Consider the following 6,000-nt stretch of genomic DNA (forward strand, 5'->3'; position numbering starts at 1 on the left):
ACTCCATCCTGAATGATTGTGCCAGTGTCTGAGCAATAACCAGTGGTGGCAAGGTAAGAGGAGTGGAGGGGGGAAGGGAAGGCTAAGGGAAGGTGGGAGCAGTAAGGGTGTTTGTTGATGTGTGGTACCTGAAGGTGTTGGTGCACAGTTGTGTATTGCACCTATGTTTATGTCTTGGGATTGCATATGTGGGAGCGCGGAGAATCTGGTGTGACAGACTGGGCGATTTGGTTGGGCCCATCGAAGACTTCGTGGGAAAGTTTGAAAAAATGTACCAGCCTGGAGACCTCTCTGTTCAAACCTATCATTCTTTTGATGTAGTCAGTCATTCGATCAATCGTACAATAAGCACTCAATAGATACCACTGATTGATTACTGGCAGAACTGTCAAATTCAAATTATTCAAGTTGCTGGATCGCCAAATCGTGGATCATCCAGGGCCTATGTTATTTTCTCCTTTTATTCCTCTCCTTTTCCCTCCTCCTTCAACCAGGGAGGGAGGTAAGAATAACAGTAAACCGAAGGAGAGGGTAGAACTGTTGGTTAAAATCAATCAGTGGTATTTATTGAGTGGGTGCAGACCAGGCAGTCAGTTGTATTTAATGAGTGCCGAGCACTGTACTAAGCACTAGGGGGAGTATGATATAACACTTAACAGGCACATTCCCTGCCCACAACGAGCTTACAGTCTAGAGGGAGAGATGGACGTTAATATAAATAAATTACAGATATGTAAATAAGTGCTGTGGGACTACTGTATTAAGAACTAGGGAATGTGTAATTCATTCATTCAATAGTATTTATTGAGCACTTACTATGTGCAGAGCACTGTACTAAGCGCTTGGAATGTACAAATTGGTAACAGATAGAGACAGTCCCTGCCCTTTGACGGGCTTACAGTCTAATCGGGGGAGACAGACAGACAAGAACAATGGCAATAAATAGAATCAAGGGGAAGAATATCTCATTAAAACAATAGCAAATAAATAGAATCAAGTGTAATGGAGTAAGTAGACATGGTCCCTCTGCTCAAGGAATTTACAACCTAGGCGGAGGAGAGTTAAATTGAAATTTTTACATTTTGTGGATTTCAGTTATGTATTATTTTGGTTATTCCTTCTGAGCCCCCATTAGCCTAATTAAGCGAGAGGTGTTGACTGCCCAGGTACTCATAAAATGAAATCAATATTCTTTACTATTCGCCTGGTTGATTGATATTCCACCTTAGTAAGTAGATATTTGCAAACTATTATGTGTATACAAAAAACTCAATTTGGAATTGGATATTTTTAAGTAATTCAAACTAGCAATTTGGAACCGGTCCCAGAGAAAACACATTCCTTAGGGAAAAGACATTCTTTTAAAACCTGAAGAGCTTGCCTTTTCAGGATTTTTTTTTGAAGAATTTAATCCATTAAGTACAGTCTCCAGCTCAAACAGTATCAAAGGGGTGAGCAAGTGACTACCTACTTTGACTTATTTAACTGTGCTTTTCATATTATCTGACCTCAAAAAATATTTGTTTTAAGTCAATAGCATCCCCCTCCAACTTACCTCCCTGTCTCAACTAGTGCTCCCCTCTTCAAATGTTCCTCAATGCTCTATCCTTTTGTTTAGCATAATGCAAGCGACTCTTCTTATTTCAAAGTGGTTTTCCAACCCTGTGTGACTCTACCTCAATTGTGTTTTGAAATCCTGGGCCTCATGTGGCAGGCCCCTGGTCAGACAGTGAGTTAGAAGTAAAACTCTTAGCAGCATTGACTCATATTCACCTGCTCCATGTGACTTGATCTTCCAGCCTGAGAGTTAGCAAACTGGGGCGAATGGGACCTGGTGGAAGGGTGAGCCCAACAGCAGCAGCTAAGGGAGCCTGTCTGGTTCTGGCTTTGGGGCTAGGGAGAAGTTGGCAGCTACCTGTTTGGTCGTCCCCCCCCCCCCCAAAATAGATTGAGAGATTCAAACCACTGGTCTTTAGAATCCAGAGGACAGCAACAACTTCAGTGCAAGGAGTAAAAGAAAGGCGAATGAATACATAGCAACCTGCATTACATGCCTCCCTACATAAACCAGATTTAAACCTTTTTTTTAAGAAACTGTACCCCTGTGGACTCAAGGTTTTCCAGGAAGCTTTACCTGAAGGCTCTCCTTTTCCCACAGTTAAGGGAAGAGTCCAGAAAGCAATAAAGACCTAAATCGGGAAAGAACTGAGAATCATTTCTGGGAAATGCTGCTCTTCCCTTCGCCTTGGAATCCAGGACCCAGGGAAAGGCCAGGAATTAGTAACTAACAACTCTAAATGGAGATCCAGGGTATGAGTGCCAGATTGCTGGTGTACATATCTAAATATTATATATTATAAATTTTTTATACTAACATCTGTCTCCCCTTCTAGACTGTAAGCTCACTGTGGGCAGGGAATGTGTCTGCCAACTCTATTGTACTCTTCCCAAACACTTAGTACAGTGCTCTGCACATAGTGTTCAATAAATGCCACTGATGATGATGATGAAGGTGATGTTGGTGCTCATCAGGATCTAACACATGGAATCCAGGACCTTCTGCACATAATAAAAGACTCAGGGTGCAGGGGTCCAGGATACCGGGCGTGACAAAGGGGAAACTGGGTATAAATATAGATGTGAATGTGTGTTTGTGTGTGTGTTTGTGTGTGCGCACGCGCACGCGTGAGAAGGAGGAAAAGCGAAGTGATTGTTGGCCAGCATTTGAGAACTTAATTTTGGGGGGCTCATGGGTCTGTGCGGGTGGCAAGCGAGTCTTTTTGAGCACCATTCATTTCCTGTACAATTAGAATGTTCAGAATCCCACTAGTTACTTCCTCTACACTCCCTTCTCCCTCCTACCTTACACCCCTAGAGAAACACTAGAAATGGAGCTGAAGTAGTGGACCTGCTTCCACCAGAGCTGGTGAGAAGGAAAATTGTGCCTTAGGTGTCCACAAGTGCTGGCTCCAGAGAGTTTGTGCTTTCCGATCTGTGGGGCTGTTTAATGCTGTGCTCTTAGCAGAAGGCATAAATTGGTGGTTAGCAGCAATGGGAGTGGTTTCTTCTCTTACCTGCAGCTCAGTGTTGCTGTCCATTTTTCTTCAAAAACGTTCAGCCTATGTTTCCCCATTCCTCAAGAAACTCCAGTGCTTGCCCAACCACTGCCGCAGCAAACAAAAACTCACGATTGGCTTTAAAGCACTCCATCACCTTGTCCTTTTCTACCTCAGCTCGCTTCTCTCCTACTACAACCCAGGCCACACAGTTCCTCTAATGCTAATCTTCTCACTGCACCTCGACCTGGTCTATCTCGCCACCAACTCTGGCCCACATCCTACCTCTGGCCTGGAACCTCCCCTCCACCCCATATCAGACAAATTATTGTTCTGCCCCATTTCAAAGCCTTATTGAAGTCACATCTCCTCCAAGAAGCCATCCCTGGCTAAGACCTTCTCTCCTCCCACTCCCTTCTGTGTCACCCTGGCTTGCTCCTTTCATGCATTCTCCCTCCTATCCCCAAAGCACATATGTATATGACTGTAATTTATTTATTTATGTATATTAATGTCTGTCTCCCACTGTAAACAATGAACTCATTGTGGGCAAGGAATGTGACTGTTTGTTGTTGTATTGTACTCTCCCAAGCGCTTAGTAAAGTGCTCTGCACACATTAAGTGCTCAATAAATACAATGGAATGAATGAATGGATGGGTGTTGCTGCTCCTGTTGGCTTCTTGGAGATTTCTCTTCAGCAGGGAGCCCAGCAAGAGGCAGCTCAGCAGGAGCATGAACCCAAGCCTGCAGCCCTCTAATACTTTGAAATCTTCCAGGGAACTGTATCTCTTGTTGCAAACCTCTGCCTAGGGCCTTAATCTTCTAGTTTGAAGTCTTGGCGGAATGTAACATATAATGTACATTGTTTGGGACTCTGGTTTTTTGCTTTTGCTTTCAAAAAAGTCAGTTTTTTATCCTCCAAAAATATGATCAAGAGGGTCAAGGTTATAATCACTGTCTTGTATTTATATCAAAGTATAGATTGACACATAACTGTACATGGTAGCAACAGAGACTTGCACAAAAACCATATAACCAATTCTCACGTTTATAAGAGGTAGCCCAAAGTCATATCAGTTTACAATGGGGTTGAAGAAACAGCTAGCCACACGATGGAGGGGTGGGAGGGACTGAAAGTAGGGGAAGGAAACAACTCTTTCTCAAAGCTAAACCCACACGATAGACGCGCTGAATGAGTGTTTCAAACTTGCCGTTGAAACCACTGGAGAGTTTGGTTCAGTAGTTGCGGATTTGTCGTCTCCAAAATAAATTGGAGGTTCTTCCGTTGCTAGCTAAAAAGTTTGTGTCCATTTTTAACATGTGAATGTAATGCGTGGGCATATCTAAAAGGATTCACTTTAATGTTTCTTTAATGTTTCCCCTCGCCTGTGAACTCCCTGTGGGCCGGGGACATCTACCAACTCTGTTGTGTTGTGCGCTCCCAAGCGACTGATACAATGATAATGATAACAACAGTATTTATTAAGGGCTTACTGCGTGCCAGCCATTGTTCTAAGCGCTGGGAGGCTCTGGGCCTCAGTTACCTCATCTGTAAAATGAGGATTAGGACTCTAGGACAACCTGATCTCCTTGTATCGCCCCCAGCACCTAGAACAGTGCTTGGCAACTATTCATTCGATCGTATTTATTGAGCGCTTGCTGTGTACAGAGCACTGTACTGAAGTAAGCGCTTAAGAAATACCATCGTAGTTATTATATTACCGTACTAAGCGCTGGAGGGCACCGAGTAGTTTTCATTTATTTATTCCTTCATTCATTCAATCGAATTTATTGAGCGCTCCCGGTGTGCACAGCACTGTACTAAGCGCTTGGAAAGTACAATACGGCAACAGATAGAGACAATCCCTGCCCAACAACGGGCTCACAGTCTAAAAGCAGCTTGGCGTAGTGGCAAGGGCCCCGGCTTGGGAGTCAGAGGTCGTGGGTTCCAATCCCGACTCTGCCACTTGTCTGCTGTGCGACCTTGGACAAGTCACTTAACTTCTCTGTGCCTCACCTATCTTCTCTAGAAAATGGGGATGAGGACTGTGAGCCCCCCGTGGGACAACCTGATGACCCTTTATCTCCCCCAGCGCTTAGAACGGTGTTCGGCTTGCCCAGAGTCACCCAGCTGACAAGTGGCAGAGCCGGGATTCGAATCCACGACCCCTGACTCCCAAGCCGGGCCTCTTGCCACTGAGGGTGGCTTTGCTGTCTGTCCCCCCCACCCTCGTTTAGACGGGGAGCTCGTCGTCGAGCGGGGGTTGTCTCTGTTGCCCAATTGTCCGTGCCAAGCGCTTAGTCCAGTGCTCTGCACAGAGTGAGCGCTCAGTAGAGAAGCAGCGTGGCTCAGTGGAAAGAGCCTGGGCTTTGGAGTCAGAGCTCATGAGTTCGAATCCCAGCTCTGCCACCTGTCAGCTGGGTGACTGTGGGCAAGTCACTTCACTTCTCTGGGCCTCAGTTACCTCATCTGTAAAATGAGGATGAAGACTGTGAGCCCCACGTGGGACAACCCGATTCCCCTGTGTCTACCCCAGCGCTTAGAACAGTGCTCTGCACATAGTAAGCGCTTAACAAATACCAACATTATTGTAATTATTATTATTAAATACGATTGTGAGCGGCCCGGGCCTCGCTCCGCTGGGCCGGCCGAGTTCCGTCAACAAAACTCGCCGTCCCTCCTCCTCGGACTATACCACCTTCGCCCGAGAGGGGGGACGGCTCCCCACAGCCGGTCCCCTCCCCCGCCGAACAAGTCTCCCCGCCACTGAGAGTTAGAATCGGGAGTTGTTTTAGGACTAGAAGATGGACTAACCTTCGAGGTCTTAGTCGGGGGTCCCTAGGGCCGCCCCCCGGGGAGCCCCTCCAACCGTCCCCCCCCCCGCCAAGGCGAGCTGGGCGGTTCCGGGACCGGCTGCGAGGAGCCGGCTCGGCGGAGCCCTT

The sequence above is a fragment of the Ornithorhynchus anatinus genome, chromosome 14 (assembly GCF_004115215.2).
Source record: "Ornithorhynchus anatinus isolate Pmale09 chromosome 14, mOrnAna1.pri.v4, whole genome shotgun sequence".
In the NCBI taxonomy this organism is placed as follows: Eukaryota; Metazoa; Chordata; class Mammalia; order Monotremata; family Ornithorhynchidae; genus Ornithorhynchus; species Ornithorhynchus anatinus.